We start from the raw sequence: 20,081 nt of genomic DNA on the forward strand, positions 1-20,081 counted from the left end.
AGTGAAATAATATTTCATTGCAAACTAGAGGCTGGCTGAGAAAACAGAATAGTAGGATTTAACTTGGCTAAGCCCTTTCAGCCAAGTAACTTGAGGGATATAATGTTAAGTGCTACCATTAACACTGATTATACATCAATTACTTGGGTAGCCTTAGAATTATAAGAAAAGGGATTAAATAATCTTTGATTTCTCAGTTTCTACTGAAGAAGCAGAAACAGAAAAATGTTTGCGTTACTAAGTTGTGATGTTTCCTTGGAGAAACATGTACTTTCTTGACACTCCTTACGTTTGGAAGAGATCCTTAATTAGTGGCGGTAGTGCTTGCATTTTGCTGCTTGGAAAGCTATTCTGTTGTATTCTGGAAAAAATGCAAAGGAGTTTGAGGGATTCTAAATGAAATGGGTCACATTTATTCCTGTTGCAACCTCTTTGTCAATGGATAATGAATTGAACAAAAAATGAGTTTTGCCTTACATTTAAGATGAAGCTGACCTTCTTTCAAATAACCACAAATGGGCAAAAATGGTTTTCTTAGTCATAGAATCATAGAATCATAGAATCGTAAGGGTTGGAAAGGACCTTAAGATCATCCAGTTCCAACCCCCCTGCCATGGGCAGGGACACCTTGCCCTAAACCACGTGGCTCAAGGCTCTGTCCAACCTGGCCTTGAACACCACCAGGGATGGAGCATCCACAACCTCCCTGGGCAACCCATTCCAGTGCTTCACCACCCTCACTGTAAAGAACTTCTTCCTTATACCTAGTCTAAACTTCCCCTGTTTAAGTTTGAACCCATTACCCCTTGTCCTACCACTACAGTCCCTAAGGAAGAGTCCCTCCCCAGCATCCTTGTAGACCCCCTTCAGATACTGGAAGGCTGCTATGAGGTCACCACGCAGCCTTCTCTTCTCCAGGCTGAACAGCCCCAACTCTCTCAGCCTGTCTTCATACGGGAGGTGCTTTAGCCCTCTTATCATCCTCGTGGCCCTCCTCTGGACTCGCTCCAACAGCTCCATGTCCTTTTTATGTTGAGGACACCAGAACTGTACACAGTACTCCAAGTGAGGTCTCACGAGAGCAGAGTAGAGGGGCAGGATCACCTCCTTTGACCTGCTGGTCACACTTCTTTTGATGCAGCCCAGGATACGGTTGGCTTTCTGGGCTGCAAGCCCACACTGCCGGCTCATGTTAAGGTTCTCGTCAACCAACACCCCCAAGTCCTTTTCTGCAGGGCTGCTCTGAATCTCTTCTCTGCCCAGCCTGTAGCAATGCCTGGGATTGCCCCTACCCAGGTGTAGGACCTTACACTTGGCTTGGTTAAACTTCATAAGATTGGCATCGGCCCACCTCACAAGCGTGTCAAGGTCCCCCTGGATGGCATCCCTTCCCTCCAGCGTTATCAACCGAACCACACAGCTTGGTGTTGTCGGCAAACTTGCTGAGGGCGCACTCAATCCCACTGTCCATGTCGCTGACAAAGATGTTGAACAGGACCGGTCCCAACACCGATCCCTGAGGGACACCACTCGTTACAGGTTTCCAACTGGACATCGAGCCATTTACCACAACTCTTTGCGTGCGGCCATCGAGCCAGTTCTTTATCCACCGAGTGGTCCATCTATCAAATTGATGTCTCTCCAATTTAGAGACAAGGATGTCATGCGGGACAGTGTCGAACGCTTTGCACAAGTCCAGGTAGATGACATCAACTGCTCTGCCCATGTCCATCAGTTCCGTGGCTCCATCATAGAAGGCCACCAAATTGGTCAGGCAGGATTTCCCCTTAGTGAAGCCATGTTGGCTGTCACCAACCACCTCGTTGTTTTTCATGTGCCTTAGCATGTTTTCCAGGAGAAACTGTTCCAAGATTTTGCCAGGCACAGAGGTGAGGCTGACTGGTCTGTAGTTCCCCGGGTCTTCCACCTTCCCCTTCTTGAAAATGGGGGTTATATTGCCCTTCTTCCAGTCATAGGGAACTTCATTTTCTACATGAATGCTAAGTGTTTAGCATGATACTTCATTTATCATTCTAAATATTTAATTGAAGGTCTTGATATTTTAAACTACCTGTTGCTATCTGCCAGGTACATTTGCTATTTGCGTTTCTGCCAGATACATTTGGAACAGGTAGTTCTTGCTTTTGGTTAAAGTATTTTCACTGAAATCTATCTCTCAGCTTTTTTTTGTCTGTATCAGGATGTTTTCCATTATCAGGAATATTGCATAGAATTATTATAAACAATTATCGATCTCAACTAGGTTTGGGAACATAGCATGACTTCCTACAATGGATGCAGGCAACCATGAAAATGACAAATTGTTCTCCGTCTATTGTTCCTGGCTGTGAAACATAGTAATCTGTAGACTTCAGATATTTGCTGCTTTAATTACTTTTAGAGTTGTACAAAATAATTAAATAATAGAATATGCTTGAAACTGAGACCATGAATATTTTGGTTTAGTCCATTCAGCCAAAATCCCTTTGAAGTTTCAGACTATCCCATGGTACTTTGTTTAGTAAAAATATTGAAATGTATCTGCAAGTGTTTAGCAGTTATAGGAACTGGCTTTGGGGACACTGGCTCTATTCCTGGAAAATGAACTGTACTATTCAGCAAGCTTACTGCAAAATGTGGATATTTTTATGATGGCTAGAAAGCTTTAGTTCAGTAAATTCAAAATATTGTATGCTGTATTTCTGCTAACCTCTGTGTATTAGTTGGTAGGCAAAAGGCACAAGGTTCTTGCTATTTAATTGTCTGTTCTAGCTCTCGCTACTGGAAGACATTTTTGATGCTTCAGGTAAAGACATCAGTCCATGGATAAGCTGTAGAAACTAAGTTACTTCTGTGCTAGAGCTGAATTTCCTATGTCAAGTCAAAGTATGTTGATATATTTAAATGACTTAGTTGTTCCTTGGAGGAAAACACAATTCTTCATAGTTTGCCAGCCTTGTACTAGTCACTTGGATAACTGTTTTCCTTGTTCAACATTAAAGATAATGAATGCTGACTACAGCTAGAGTAAATCCATTGTTGTCTTAGGGTAAAAAGTAATTAGGAGCTAAAATGTAGTCACATTTTGCTTCTGTGGAAATGGTTGAATTCACAAGCATGCTTCCGTTCAGGAAAAAGTGATTATGAAAGTCAATATTGGTTAGGACAGCAGCCAACGCTTTCCCCCAACCATTTCCTTTGACAATCAAGGAGAGTACCAGTGGACTTCTTTCATCTCCTTCCTACCTACTGGCACTTCTCTCCCCACTTTTAATTCTTATTTTTAAAGGCACTATTCTGTGGTGTTGTACTTAAAGAATGCGTCAGGAAATGCAAAATCTAAAATGTAAAGTGTGAATGGTGGTGTTAATTTGTCCAAGGTACACCTATTTTTAAATATTAAATCAGTTATCTATTATTGAAGAAGGTTTAGAAAATATCAGTACAAAATAACATCAGCTGAAATTGCTTCATGTTCAGTTTTAATTTGAGCAGTTGCAACTTTGTTCTTTCATATTTTACTTAAAACTTCTCTAATAATTTAAGGACTTTCCTTCATTTCATTCAGCTGGTCCCGGTTTAAATGATGTCAGCTAAGCCAGAGAACCCAAACGTCCTTTACGATGTCCTATATTTTGGCCTTGATTAGTGGTGTTGCTTACACTGTCAATTATTAGTAGATACTGGTGCTGCTCTGCTCTTTGATCCTTTCAGCCCTTCATTCTGCCATGCCTGGTGAATAATGATGATAGGGGAGAGCAAGGTCTGCTTTGTTCAAGGATTGCAGGCCACTTCACATGCATTACTTCTTCAGCAATACTCTCTGATATTTATGAATGTAAAGCCCAATTCAAAAGTAGTGTAATGTCAAATGAATACAAATCCAGACGTACAATGGGGTTTGGAGCAGGCCTTTGTATTTTGTTTTCCAAAGCAAAAAATAATGGTCAGTAGCTTTTAACTGTATACAATGACACTTAATACTGCAGGACTGGAAGCAAAGAATAATCTGTGCCTTCCAGCTTTACTCAGCCACCGAGTTCTTCCAGTGATCCATGAAGATGGATATTCGTCAATAAACTGTGTCAAAAAGTAGGAAAAAAACAGAGAGCTAGATCTTAATTACAATTGGATTTAGGGTTAGGCATGGTTAGAACTACATTTCTGGCTCCTATTTTGCCCTTCAGATGTTTGTCTGAGAGAATTCTTGTGAGCGTGTTTCTAATTTAAAAGGGGCAGGGGGGCAGCAGTCATTGGTACACTAATAGCCAATAACAGCTATAGGCTTGCTTGTACTCAGAGAAATTTGGCCCATGTCTGTCCTGCAAGTTTCCAAATGCTTGCTGGCTGCCAGCCTGCCTTGCCTCTGAGACTGCAGCTAGGACAGCCAGCGTGCAGCCTGGGCTTGAACTCCCCAAAATATAGAGCAGGAAATGAGTTTGTGCAGATCTGTCAGAGAAACACAGCAAACATGACCTCAGTATCCTACTAATGATTTTCAGGGTCTCATCATGTATCATGTACACATCATCTGGTAGGTGAACAATCCCATCCGTTACAAATAATTATAATGCCACCTTTTCTCCCAACATTCAGTTGAAGAGCAAGTTTAAATTTTAAATATATTTGTATTATTGTATGCTTTTTTCCATTATACATTTGGACATTGCTATATAAGATTATATATTTAGACTCTCTTTGAGGCAGTTTTACCTACCCTTAAAACTAGTTCATTATAAATTCACGCAAGCCTAATTAACCAAATTGGCTGTAGCTGCTGCTGTAACAATTTGGCCTTTGTAATTACATAAGGTCTTTAAACCGGAGATTATTAAATATAAAAATTTGTATTTAAGTGTGTGTGTACAGAGAGAGCAGGAAGTACAGAAGGTAAGTTGATATTTAAATCTGTGTGTTTGTATAGAGGGAGCGGAAAGTACAGAAGGTAAAAAAGCTGGAAACTGTTCAGATGCTTGCATATGATTTCTGTTTCCTTTCTACTGTGTAAATGCTTCCAACTACCAAGAAAGTTAATGTTAGCTAAATGTAAATTAAAATATGTTTATATTCCAGTAAAGTAGTAGAATCAGTATGGGAGAAAGAAGAATGAAGAATGAAGAAAGCGTATGTTCAGGCAATGGTGTTAGCAGAAAGAGGCTTTAAATAAGCTTTCATTTAAACCTCTTCATTGAAAATTTGTATACAGATTTCTCTTGTAAAGGTGGCTGGGCTAAATATTTCCTAATGTCTTATTTTGTCATTGTTTCAGATTTCCACTGCAAGTGCATTATTGTGTTGGCTCAATGCAAGCGATGTGCTCTTTTCTTCATTGTGGGAACTAACTAAAACTGCAGAGCCTTTTGACCCTGGAGGTGTTTTAGGTAGAATCAACTCAGTTTTTGTGGCAGGTAAATGAAACCATCAGATTTCTCATTGTCATTTATAACCCTTTTTTAGGCAATTGCAATGATGGTTGTTCTTTCTTTACTTTCATAGTCTTATATATAATATGAAATTGTTATTTAATACTGTAAGTCTAATGGGAAATAAGGTAAAGATTTGGAAAAAAGTCATAGAGTCATACTGAAAAATACTGATGGCTAAGTATCCTGTTTGCAGCATTAAAACAAGACAAAGCAAGCTTGTAATGCACCTGGCCTCTTGAGCAGTTGCAACTTGCAACTCTTGATCCCCTCCCTTTCCAGCTGGTTCAGACTTCTTCCAAATTTTTGTCTGTTGGTCTTCTGTGTGGTTGTTACTGAGCAACAATAACTGCATACAGATTTCGCTGGTGTTTTTTCCCCTAATGCTTTCTCTGTCTTGACTCTCACCAGATATATGAGAAGAAAACAAAAGCAGGGTATCTGTGGTAGAAGATAGCTTTCTAATTTATTTTTCAAGCTTCAGTTTGAAGTAGAAAACCACTATAAACTTGACAGTGTCCATATAGTACTGTTTACAGTGTTCACAATTTATAGGAACAAATAATTCACGAATATCTGTAGTTTATAATCTCTAGGAATAAATAAGAAAACAAAAAGAGATTAGACATCTGAAAAACCTGTTAGATTTCATAATATTTTTGATCTTTAGTTAGTTAATATGTTTGAAGGTTTCTTCGTACACTATAGTCTATTTTCCCTTTAACAAAGACCATGGTTTTGGCAGATGTTAAATTTTATTGCTTAAAAATATCAACATCCATGACAGATTATTATTATGTAGGTGACTGAAACAATGACATTACCTAAGCTGGCAAAGAAAAAGTACTTTGCAAATGAAAATTAAAAAATTGTTTTTGCTGCTTCAAATAGTGTATCTCAACCTGTGCTCTATTTTGATTATGCCAAGAGTATGTCAGAAATTAGACAATTAAATATTGTGATAGAACATGATTTGAATTTGGATTTGAATGAATATTGGCAAAGAACATACAAAAATACAGAACTCGTTTCAAAAAAGCCCTTGAATCTAGTTCCATTAAACTGCATTTGCAGTAGATCAGTTCTGAGAGACTTTCTATTAAGTGTGTGTTTGTGTGCTGGATTTCTTGCCTTCTGCCAAGACCTGTGTATACACTTGATACACTGCTAATAGTTTTGACAGTTTATACAGTGTATATTCATGCAGCATGCTACAGCTCTTTTGTATTGCAGTTATGCTGACAATGCTAGGAAACTCAGAATGACTAAAGACTGAAATATTATCAGCCAGTTCCTTTTATTCCATGGTCATCCAGTGGAAAGGCTGTTGTAATCTGAATTATCTTCCATAATGTAGAAGAAATTGGTTTAAAGCAGAAACTGAGAAACCAGAATCCTGACAAAGTAGCTGTGGAATTTTTTTTCAGGAAAAAATAAAATTTTGGGGCAAAACCCAGTCTATGAGTCACCCGTCTATCTCCCCACCTTGTATGGGAATCTCAGCATTAAAAAATTTCATGAAATTTAAAGGGACTGCAGAGAAAAAAGGAGCACCATGGCTTATTTACGGCATCTATGTTTTTAAAGCCTGGCCAATTGCCAGAGAGTTAAGAACATAATTGCTAATAATTATTTGTGAAGGATAAACATTAAAAGTTTAGAATAATTTATCTTCTCGCAAAAGAACAAGATGTTGTTACCTGGAACAATGCATTGTCTTTGAGAAAAGGAGAAATTTAGGCTGAACATCAAGAAAAGTTTCCTGACAGGAAGTTTTATCAGAGAGTGGAACTACATATCAAGAGAAGAGATGGAAACTTGCTAGGTTCAGACATTTAAAAGAAACTGAGAAAAATGTCAGGAAAATGTACTCTAGGGAACTATGTGCAGCTATTACACAACTCAATATTAACCTAATATGTCACTTTCATTTCCACCTTTTGTAATTCCACAGTTCATTAGCCATCACCCTCTTTCCTCTGCCTTCTAGTACCTCCAGGACAACTTTCAGACTATTTATGTAACAAATCTGTTTTCTAACACAATTCTAACAAAGCATGTGTAGCTTCTGTAGTAGAATAGTACCCACCAACCTTCCTTATGAGGCCACTTGTCTACCCAGACTTCTACTGTTTCTGTTGTTTTTCTTTTATAAGGCTCTGACAAAGGAGCAATTACCTTCAGTCCCACAGACGCTGTTTACAAATAATTTTTTCTTTCTCAAAATAGGAAAATTCAACACAATTTGGAATAATCCTAAAATATACTGTGTTGGGTCTTTTAGAAGGGAAATGTGTGTGTTCTTTCTGCTTTCAGGCATTTTAAGCTGTTTAGCAGATGACTTGTTTCACTTGAGAGTGTGAAACAAAAGAAAAAGACTTGTAACCTCTGTTGAAAAATTCTGAAAAAGAGACACTAAATCTTAGAAATGTTGCATTTCTAAAAAAGTTTTTGAGTCCCTTGCTCAAAGACGAGTTGCCAGCAGAATTCACAAGCTGAAAGCTTGTGAACTACTTTGAGACTTTTGTTCACTCGTTTTATAATGACAGTTAATTTTCAGCCTTGTCTGAGGTGTCAGGGCTGTCAGCTGTGAGAAGGAGGATTAGGAAGCAAGTCAGAAAGAACATTCTCCCCAGTGTGCCTCTTGTGTTGTCAGTGGCCTTTCAGCAAAGCTCCCTCCCATACAGCTGCTGTGTGACATCATGGTGTGAGCTAGAAATCCCCACAGACTTTTGCTGGGTAATTTGCTGGGAAATTATTTAATCCACCCTGGTGTCAGCTTTATACTTTTAACTATTTTGTTGCTCTTTAAAGACTAGAAAATATGAAATATTTAGTAGATGCAAAAACCTGTGGTAAATGGGCTATGTAGTATTTTTCAAAGCTACTTGATCAATGTACTATTTTATGTGCTCCTAAATTACTGGTCTTTGGTAAAATATTGCTTCAATGTGGAACTTTAGGAAAAGTGGAATTGAAAGAACACGCTTCTTGGCTAGGTTTTTGTTTGTGGGGGGGTTTTGGTTTGGTTGGGTTTTTTGGGTTTGTTTTTTTTTTTCTCTTCATGGAGTGGATACATTTGGATAATAAAAGGCTTTCCACCTACAAAGAAATCAGAACAAGGGTTATTCATGTCTAACCTCAGTCACGTCTATTTAATAAAGTGCTCTGTTCACATCTTACTTGGAGAATTGGCTGAGGACTGATGTTAACTTTCTGGCTTTTTGCCTGTGCAAGTTGGTCGTTTTGTTGCAACCAAGTATTTCTTTGTTGATCTGTATCTGAGACAGCCAACAAATGAGAGTCACAATGTTGATGTAGAAAATCACAGTTTAAAAACAACTAGCTCAATAAATTCCTTCATCTCCCTTAATCAATATTGAGATTAAAGTGCCAGATAAAATCCTTTGGGTAGTTTGTTGTAGCTGAAATTAAAGACAAACATATAAGGATATCTTTTACTTTCAGGTTTTTCTCACAGCTCTTTACAGCTACACAGTTACTAGAAATTAAACATTGCTGTCAAACAAAATTACCTTCTATATACAATGAACGTATTAGCAATCTGAATAACAGAGCATCTCCTGGAAATCTAAATGCTCTGTGGGTTGAATTACCTATAAAGATTCCTACTTTTTTTAGTTGCCCTGTTAAAAAATTAGTATAAACTGTAAATTTTTTTTTAACAGGCAAATTGATAATCCTAATCATGTGCTAATTCTAATAATTATCTGACTGCATGGCATAATGGTAAATAAAAAGTGATACAGATGTTGAGATGTGAAAACGATTGTTGCCCAAATAAAAGGGCAAAATTATTTCCTGTCCCCCTCCCCGCTATTGATTTGCATCACTGAAATAAACATGTAAGTGGAATCAGTCCACCTGAAGATTTAGAAGTTGGAGGGTATAGTTTTTAAGGTTTCTTTTAGATTTTGTTTGTAATGCTGGAGTTGCAAACGCCCACCTTTGTTGTGTAGCTACAAGAGTAGAGGGGGGGAAAGGCTTCACTGCAGGTAGCAACTGTGCAAAGGGGAAAGACACAAAGAACCCTGAGGATTATCAAAAAGGATTAGCTTACAAAACCCAGTGACAGATTTGGCTATTGAGAAAAAAAATGCAGATGCTGACTATATATTTAATCAAAAACTTGAGAAGGTTATGCTGATGAAGATTGGTGTCTTTCTTCCTTGCTATCCTGGGCAACTGCCCTTGGCGTAGGTTTGTAAAAGGTTATTGACTTCTAGTTTCCGTACATGTTTCTTCAAATAGTTTAGGTTGTTCTGGTTTGTTGGTAAATATGAATGAGAGTGGAAAGCTCTCAAATCCCTGTGCCAGACTACATAAGAAGTTATAAATTACTTTAGTGACTGGTGAAAGGTAAACTTTTAAATTTAAGCCTAAACCAAGATACAGTCACCTTTCATATCCATGAAATTAATTAGTGTTAGACCAAAAATAGAGCTCTCATCTTGGCTATGAGCCATATTTCCATTTTGGAAACACAGAAGTATGACTCTTCTCTGATGACCTATTCCTGGATTTTTCATAATTTCTGTTTTGTGAGAAAGATAAGGCAATCAAGACCTTTCGCCCCATGTTTTACAATGCACCTGAGACATTCATTAATGGTCCAGAAATTATTTGTGTGTCATGTCTTATTAGTTAAATATCACTTACTTATTTATGGCTTCATGCTTCTTTCTAGAGCTTTAGACATTTGCATTAACAGGCAAGGGAATGCATAGTATAAGATTATATGGACATATCAGCTTTAAAGAAAAGTTATACAGAGCTTACTAGTGGCAGTGTCTCTCTCTACCCTACAACTATTTTATTTTTTTTTTAAATGTTATTTCTTTAGCCAACTGGATTCATTTTTTGAAGTGAATCTAAATGACTGCTTTCTCCCATCCATATGTGTTGTCAATCGCTTCTGTTTTTCTCCTCCCTGCATGAAAAAAGACTTGTATTTTGTAAACTGAGATGAGAGGGTGATGGTTCAATGATAAGCTGTTTTGCAGTGGTTCTGATACTGATCACCCTGAGTTCTCATCAGGAGATGAGACATTAACCACCAGCTGCCTGCTGCAACTCACTGATAAGGGACCAGGCACACACATTTAAAACTAACTTTACACCCTAATGCAGGTGCTTGTAAGCACTTTTCATGCCCATTAAAAGGTACAGTACTAATTTTAGTAGAGGACACTAAGAAGAATACGTGTATTTTGGACTTGAAGTAATTGATTTGTGTGTATCTGCCTCATTTGGAAAAACAGCTAGTCTAAGATTAGAGTCTCTGAGTTGTGTGCTGTGGCATCACTAGATCCAGACAGGGAGCTGCTATATTTCATTAAGAACTTTTTAAAAATGTATGAAGAATTTTGTTTCTTTTATTATTTTTACCAAATATTGCATTTATGCAGTCACACTTCTTGGGGCAGTGTGGTTTATCCACACTTTAACTATCAGTAGAGATTTTTTTTTTAACTTTGTTTTTAATGAAAATGTTCCTGATCTTTCAATATCAGCTCTAACCCAGGAGGTGAATCAGCATTCTTTTTAACTCAGTTGTTTTGCACCTGTCTCCTTCTTTTGAGAAAGCAAAATAACTTTTCCTACACCTGTGAAAATAACTTCTTAAGCCTTCCTTCACAATGTAGAAATAGAAAACATAGAGTTGCAATAAGTAGATTCAAATTTAACTAAAAATACATTTTTAACTCTTCTGCCAAACTGGACCTGTAATACTTCATCCAGATTTAACTGGTTCAGTTTTTAATGAAAGGTTTATTCCACCATTTTGTTCCTAAACTTGTTTGTTTAATTAATTAATCTCATCTCTGAATGTGTTACTTTTCATGGTAACTATTAAGGTAATTAATGAATCTGTCATTCTTAACTGTTTCTGCAACAGGTGCTTTGATTTAACTTACTGGTTGCTAATCATTTGACAAATTTATTTAATGTTTTAATTACATAATATTGAGTTTAAAATTCATTTTCATTAAATTTAAAAAGTAATTTTAATTGTAAATTATTTTGTTAATCAATTTTTGAGAGAGGATTCCCCCCACCAATGTCTTTTAATATTGACTTGTTTAGTCACATTTCTTTAAAAAAAAAAAAAAAAAAAAGAAAAAAAAGTCTTGTTATATATATGAGCATGATGATGTTGAGTGTGATATTAAATTAGTTCAGTCACTGTTACTGATTTTGGTGGTCCAATAGGAAGAACAGTTGATTTTATATTGTCTTCACAGCATTTTTGTAACCCAACAGAGTATTTGTTTTGAAATTTGTTATTGGCAGGAACTTATGTGCAAAGCATTCGCCGAAGAAGTGGTTAGGATTTCCATTTAAATTGAAGCAGCAGTTTTTGTCTCTGTCTCTTTTCCCTGGGACAGTGTTAAACTTCACGTGAGTGACTAGTTAATCTATTAAGCTTTCTCCTAAAGTAACTCCACTTTGTACTTATTTTACTGCTACTGTTTTTTGACTAGCCTACAAGAAAGTAGAGACTGGCTCTACTTTCCATTCTATCTGTAGTGTATGTATTTGCAAAGTCTTCTCTTAGGCTTTTAGGAAGGCATTAAGTCTGGTTAAAATCTTAGTCATCTGAAGTCTCAGATGATGAAATTAAAGTCTTCACATAGTATGCATTTGTTCACTTTTCTGCTATGTTCTCACTGTGATCTTTTTGTGTCCTACCACTGTAGTGTAAATAATGCATTTTCATTTTTTATTGCTGTGAGGAAATATCAGTCACATTACAATGCACATTATATTTGAAAACCTGCAATTGAAAAATTTACTGTGTGATTGTGGTACTGTACAGGGAGCAACCTCCCTGGAAAGGCACATATCTTCTAAAGATCCAAAGACCCAGGAGCAGGGACCATCTCTTGTCATTTATATTACTTCCCAGTCTTCTGAGCTATGCCTGCTCCTACCCAACTTCTTGAGTTTTTATCTGCCTCTGGCCACCAGCTTTTTACCAGTTGCCCAGTTTAGAGCAAGGTTCTAAATCCTTCCAATGCCTTTCTCTACCAATATATTCACCTTGGAAAATGGACCCTCACTAGGAATTTCATTATTTCTTTCCGTTGGATATGGAAGGTGCACAGAAACTGTAGCGCAATGTAAAAAGAAATCTAGGGAGGAGAAAAACTGGCTCCTTTTGTTACCCATTGGTGTGGACTTAATTTTGTGCTGATTTTTACTTTACAATGTCTATGAGACATAAGTTATCATGAGTTAAACTTGGAAAAATCTGTTATCTAATATCTGCAAAGAACAGTCTGCAGGATGAATTGTCTTTTGTTTAAAACAAAGCTGCCTATTCCTTTTGTTTTCATAGAAGGATCGATTTTGGTGTATACAAAACACAGTTTTAACCTCCTTAATGAAGTTATTGGCACATTTATTGGCAGTATTTGGGAACGTGTGCTTTAAAGCAGGTCAACAGAATTAATCTGTAATCAAACTCAGCCAAAAAAATTCTAAGTTTAGAATACCCTCAAGAAAGTTATAATAATTTATTTACAGGGGCCCTTCTAAACAAAAGCTCCTTTTGTAGGTGAATGTGCAGGACTGTTACATACCTGAATAATCAGCCTTTGGTTTCTTTTCAAGGAGACTTCTAGGTATTTATCAAAATCTTGGCTTTTCATTGTCAGTTACTCTGATTGTGATAGTGCATACTGCTTGACATATAAATGCAGTTCGCATGCGCTTGATCTAGCAATTGCATGTGCAGCTCGGTTTAGCAGTTGTTTTGAATTAAAAAAAAAACCAAAAAACCAACAAACCCAAACACCAAAACAAAACCAAAAAAAGCCCCAAACAATTTTACAAACTGAAAATATGAGACTGCACACAAATCTCACATCTGCGGTACCTATTTGGAGATAGAGGTGGTCATCAAAGTTGTTAATACACAGTAAACCTGCATGTCTCTCAGTGGTGATAGTGGAAGAATGAAAAACTTTGCTTGCTTTTCAAATCAATGTTAAAATGGTTATAGCTGGCTGTTGGATGTAAGTAAAAATTCTTACTCTAAATACATGATGAAGTTGTCTTTCTCAGCCACTTTATTGCTACAAGTATGCTAAAAAAAGTAAGATGACATTCTCTTGGAGAGATAGTCTTAATGGGAAAAAAGGCATAGAAGAGACAGAAAAGACCTAAAATTTCTGTGTTACCAGGAAGTGAAAAAATGTTGCTCCTTTTGTTTCACGCCTTGGTCTCTCACTGCAGCAGTTTTGTAGGGACTTTGCAGTTAACAACCAGAGGCACCATTTTGAAGTGCCAGTTTATTTTCAATAATGGGATATCAGCTAGCATGTGTTGTACCTTACTGTTTTTCTCTTTTTTTCCTCTGGTTTCTTTCTCTAAGAGATGAGGAAAGCTGGTGAGAGGAGTCAGAAACAGGCTGAAAAATATCATTCACCACACTTGTACTAAAAAGCCTATTAAGCAATGACTAACGGCTGTTTTGGTTCCTGCCTCAGCTTCACAGAGTGCCAAAAGGCTCCTACTGATTGATGATTTTGATTTTGGCCTTCAGAGGAGTCCAATACACAGTGACAGGCTGGCAGAGTGTGCTCCCGCCTCAGTAGAAAGTGAGCAGCAAGAGCTAGGTTGCTGCATGCCAGACAGAGGTGAGTGGCACTATAGTCTTGTCTGGGTTTAATGTAGGTTTTTCCAGAACTATGAACCCTGTTATTTATGTTTTGCATTACTAACTGGTAAGCCTTATTTTTGTTTAACAAAAAAAAAAAAAAAACCCCAACCCCCCCCCCCCAAAAAAAAAACCAAAAACCAAAAAACCCAAACCCCTGAACTTTAACTCATGCATTTTGATTATGCTCACTGTAGCACTATATGATACTCTGCTTGAAGTCACAAACATGAAAGCTCACATAAGCGTATACAAAAACCCTTCCAACAGAAACCTTAGCATACTGACATTCTCACCACATTTGAGACTATCCAAACAGAAATTCAGTAACAAAAAGCCTAGGCCAAAACTGAATTAATACTGGATGACTACCATACACTCAGTTGGCAACTCAGCTGAGTAAAAATTAGCCAAGTACCGTAATGTTTCATCTGGTAATATCCACCAAAACAACCAGTTATTACAGTAATCATCTCTTCTAGAAAGCGTGAAAGTACTGAAATGCCTTCAAGCCACATCTTGGTCCTTCTGTGTCCATCATCTTCTGCTTACACTGAATACTCCAGCTAGGTGACTGTTTCTTTGCTTAGACTTTGCCCAGTTTATAACAGGGCTGGTTTGTGACTGGACTCCCACATGCTGTGGAAACTCAAACAGGTTTGAAGTATCTCTTAAAGGGGTCATATTTCTTAATTCTTTTTCCTTGTAAATTCAATATTTTATTCAGCTTTAACTGTATCAGTCATCCTCATTTCATTAATCCTTCATGTGCTGTTTCTTTACTCCCTCCAATTTATTTTTACAGAGTCTTTTCTTTAATGTATCTAGAATTTATAATATGAATTCTGTTCCTGTTGAAGAGTCATAATCAGTTGTATCCCAGTAAAAATTTCCTGATGGAATATCCTATATAAATTTTCAATTGTATCATTTGTTAAGAATAGAATCTTCTCAAATTTTGTGATTGTACCTTGTCTCTGAGTAAAAATAGCAAGAATCCATTATTATTATGAATCAGTGCTGCAAAAATCTGATGTACTCAGAAACATTTCAGAGAAGTTTATATGTTGAATTCATAAACAAGTAAAGTAGAACATTGCTGATGTGTAAAAAGATATTTGTATGAAGAGGACTAGAAGTTAGTATGCCAGATGTATATGGAGTCCCTCCACCTCTCTCTGATTGTGGTGGAAGAAACATCCATTGTTGTTTGCAAATTTTAGAGAATATCAGAAGACATTGCCATTAAGAAATGCATTTTTATCTTTTCTTTTAAAACTTACATTTAATCATTATTTACATTAATGTCTCTACTTGGCAGTTTTTCAGCAGAACTGGCAAAATGTAATGCTTTCTTTATTACTTTCTGTAAAGAGAGCACCATATTCCCAGATAAATTTTAATTCATTTTCTGCCAAACAGTACGCTTTCTGTAATTTTTTTTTTTTTTTTTTTTTTTTTGTTTTGCAGAAGTCTTGACTAATTCTCACATCCATATTGGTCCATTGGCACTTCTAAGTTGAGCTCATTAAATCTCAGAAGTCTCCTCAGAAAGTCAGTTGGTGACAGGGTTTTGATTAAATTTGTTAACTGTAGAAGGAAATTGAGTCAGTTTTGGGGTATGTGATCTGCAGCTGAGCTTATAGCACTCATTTTCATTCCATCTCACTCTGTAGGAAAAGATTTTGTCTCTGTTTCATCTGCTTCACAGTAGATGTAGTTACTAAACATTCACCTTTCCAGACAGACATCTAAAGCAGTCAAAAGGTTAAAGTAAGAATTCATTTTTTCTTATGCATGACTGTGGGTTTTTTGTGTGTCAATGTTTTCCCTGGCTTATAATGGAAGAGAGGAAAGAAACACTATATGCCATGGGAAACAGATGTGACCTTCTTGTGTCAGTGTATATCAACTAATTTTTATTACTGGCTTTTAAGCATCTTTGTTGCTTCCCAGTATTTTGTTCTATCTAGTCCTGGGAATGTGTGCCTTCATCCATACTTGTCATAGTCCTTCATAATACCAACTATTTCATTACCGGTAGTGCTATGACATGATTTTTTTATTACATGGGAAATCCAAATAAACTGCTGGATTGGTTTATGCTGCAATATGATGGGAGGCATGTAAATGTCACAGACAAATTCTAAAATTTGCATAGATAAGAGCGCTAGCTCTTTTTTTATTCTGAGAAAATATGCACAAATAAGAATGGGTTTAGTACTTCAATGTGTTTGGTTTTTTCCCTCTTATGTTTAAAAGGTAATGAAAGATTTTTATTTATTTTTTTATTTCTGTGGATGAAGTTCTTTGTAGATTTTGCACAGGGAAGATTATCACCTACTGAGTCACTGAAGCCCCCTTGCTCACAGATATAATTTTTTCAGTGTTCACATGGAAAGCCGAGACAAGCTTTGCACACCTTGTGAAACTTAAGCAATTAAAAAGCCTTGACACATCCATTAACTGGATGTGGAAGGTGGGGAGATCTGGAGCAGATCAGCAGTTCAAGTGTATTTGTTGTTCCTTTGAAACTCTCTTTTCAAAAATACACAGCTCTCAAAAGTTTAAGGTGCAGACTAGAAGTTTGGGTGAATTGGCTTCCACCCCTACCTCTGCTGTGACCTTAAAATAGGACTCTGACAAATTTTTCTTGGTGGTCCCATGGTGATTCAGGGATAATGTTCAGTAACACTTATTTGGTTGCAGCATGGAAGAGAACCAGTGGATCAACAGACCACATGTGGTCCCTATGTTTGCTTATTTCAATCTGCATATATTTAGCATTCACCTGAAAGATGTGAGGCTTCTATTAAATTGATATAGTTGCTGAAAAAAATAAAGAAAGAAACCTGATGGTAGCCAGGTACAGAATTTTTATAACAGCATTTTTCTTGTTAAAGGTACAAAGCAAGCAAATTATGCTCCCAGCTCTCTCCATGTGTATCTGTTGAAAATACGTCTCTTCTTCCTCTTGTGTTCAGAAAGCTATCAATCCAAAACTGCATACCATGAATAAATATATACTAGCAACTAGAATGAGTCTGCCAAAGCTTATGTTTTTCCAAGACTTGCGCCTCCAAAATGGAGACATGTTTTTAATTAGCCATGTGATGACAAGATTAAGAAGGCAGGCACTTATTTTTACTTACTAGTCCCACAGCTGTTATGAGCAAAAGTATAAAACTAGCTTCTGGGAAAAAACCCTAAAACAAAACCAAAAGCAAACTGAGGGTAATAATTAGAATTAAATTCTCCTAGTTATAGCTGAATGGGTACATCAGAAAGCACATCATTTGTGAGAGTAAATTGCTATAGATCCATTAATTTAATTTAAATGAAGATAATTTAAACTTGCAGAGAATCTAACTACATGGTAAAAAACACAAGGGAAGGCCAATATGATTTTTTGCCATTTATTTCACTGGGGAAAGACCTGAGAGTTTTTTGTTTGCCATGCTATGGGGCAAATTTGTGATTGTTTCCTTGCCTATAAAATGCTATAAGTTCCATTTAGGGAGGGAATAACTTTATAAAATAGTCCCTTTATGGACTTTAGAGAATTAACCTTGTTTTGCAGAAGTTGTATGGCTTATGTAAAGAATTTGGTGATCACTGGATGAAAGATGATATGGAGATGCAGATGATTTTACATTAATATAAAGACAGTATCATTTGCTTACATGTTCTTACATGTCAAATTTTAGATCTTGAATATCCTCCTTCATCAAACTATATAGTAAAAAAAGATTTACCTCTTTTCCCCCATATTTCTTTTGTCTTTGAAACAGCCATTCAAATACTTAATTATTTCCTGACTACCCTAAATTTCAGTTTCTATATCTTAGTGCTGTGCATGCACCCTTTTTTCTTTCTCTGTGCTGGGAAACTGCTGTAAATTATTTTCTTTGGCTGGGTCAGGAAGTATTTTTCCATTTGGCTACTCTTTATTCCTGCTTTTCATTTACAGAGTAATTTCATAGTTAGGCACTAGGCAGCTGCTCTTCTAATGTGTGGACTGGCTTAGCAAATAATTTTATTATGTCTACAGTGTACCAGGTTGCATTATAAAGTTTCAGACAAGGCTATCTCCTTCCTTTCTCATTCATAGCTTTTAGCTATGCCTATGCAATTAAATAGAGTAGCTGACTCTCCGCACATCTTGATAGATACAGAGAGGAACAGCCTCTTTGGGTACTAAGGGTATTGTTTCAAGATTAGTTTAAGCCAATCTAATTTCAGGCTGCTCCTGTTGACCCTTATTGTCCCTCTTTCTCCTCCTCCTCAGCTAATTTTCAGTTGAATCAGTTCCCTGAACCATGGTTCTTGGCAACGGCTATCTGTATGTGCCTTTGATAGCAAAAGGGAAAAGTAGGAATGAATAGGAGGGAGGAGAAAAGGACTGGCATAGTCAGGACTTGGATCATGTCAAGCCAGGGCCAGAATGATGCTTTCAGTGAAGCACACTCACCAGGCTGAACAGTTGAATTTGTTTTCACTTGTGAAGATGACTTTTGTGAGCACTCTCATCTTCTCAGTTCTGCTCTGGTAGCACGCTATATATTAATGTCAGTGTTTGTTCTACATGTTTCCAAATTTTGGAATCTTGTAAGATTCTGTAAAATTTGGAAGGCATACTAAGAGAAAGAACACGAGTATAGGTTTATTTTTATGATTTCCATGTTTATGTTGAAGACAGATTAAAGTGTTCAGTCTGACATACAGTAAGTAATTTTTAGCAAGTAGTATAGCAAATGCATTTTGTGATACTACTGTTGTTTTTGCAAATGGTATAGATTTAGGGGACAGTGGTACAAAAACAAAACAAACAAATACATTATTATTTTTCATGGTTGACTTTGTCTTGAGTTTAGGAAGGCCAACTCCAGCATCTGTTGTTCTCAGTGGCAGAGCTATTTCAACTACATGAAGTTGTTCAGACAAAACAAAGAAGCTTTAATTCTACTTAACAGATATCAAAGTAGGCATGCAGATACACCCATCATATTTAAAGAAGCCACTTTCAATCTCTTTAGCATGAAAAGAAAGCATTTTAGGCACATGATCAGAGAAAGCATGTTCCTAGTCTTAGAGTCAATAGGAAACACTAGTCAATGATACTTTGATTTATTTTAAACTGTAGGAATGTCTCCTGGTGACCCATTTGAAAGGATCATGACTAAACACCATTGGGCAATGCTGAGAACTAAACTCTGGAATCTGGCCTCTCTTTCTATCACTGTCTTCAGTAGGACTCTCCTAACTGCATGAATTTCTGAGCCATCTATTACTGTAGGATTTGGGGAACATTGGATATGATTACTTTTAGAATGACCAGTTCTGGCATATTTAACCTCAGCAAATTAAAATTTCCACTAATAAGAGCCAGAAAGCAATTATAATAGCAGTCTGTTTGCAAAGCTGAGACTCTCCACACCAAAGCGACAAATTCTGGCTTTGCAAAGCCGATAATGGCAGAAAGAGGCTGGCTATAATAATATATGCCAAGAGCTTATGAGAAGCTGTTGCCATTTTAAAAATATTCCCTTTCTGTCCTTTATATGAATGAGCTATAAGGAATTGATATATATAAAAAAAGGGGCTTTCTGTAGTCTTTTGCCAAGGTAGTTCACTTGCTTAGCTGCTGTAAATGTGCACTGTAGGTTTGTGGATACCCTTTCTGTAGTGCCATTAACAAAACATGCTTAACCCAATTAATTTAAACTATTTCCATCTGGAAAGTAAGTAGATTGTGTGTGTGTGTGGCATGAACTTTTATCAAGGCAAAATTGAGAAATGTGTTAATTGTTCTTGCCTAGCCATTTCCTCTCTCTCTAATTTTTCACAAATATGAAAAGACCGGTTTTGCTTTTTCTGGTGATAGGGACAGTAGTCATTGTCTCTGTAGATTTCAGAAGTGCTTTTTGTACAGTTGATGCATGTATGTTGGAGCATATTTGGTTCAGCAGTAC

At 36.8% G+C, this 20,081-nt stretch overlaps 1 protein-coding gene across 1 annotated transcript in view; it reads left to right on the forward strand.

Moving 5' to 3' along the window:
* Positions 1–5,295: 5,295 nt before the first annotated feature.
* Positions 5,296–20,081, forward strand: part of RET (ret proto-oncogene) — a 152,709-nt gene continuing 137,923 nt past the window's right edge. The window contains exon 1 of the mRNA XM_030485495.1: positions 5,296–5,408. The gene's annotated coding sequence lies outside the window, so the exon portion shown is untranslated. The remainder of the gene's footprint in view (positions 5,409–20,081) is intronic.

The sequence above is a fragment of the Strigops habroptila genome, chromosome 5 (genome assembly GCF_004027225.2).
Source record: "Strigops habroptila isolate Jane chromosome 5, bStrHab1.2.pri, whole genome shotgun sequence".
In the NCBI taxonomy this organism is placed as follows: Eukaryota; Metazoa; Chordata; class Aves; order Psittaciformes; family Psittacidae; genus Strigops; species Strigops habroptila.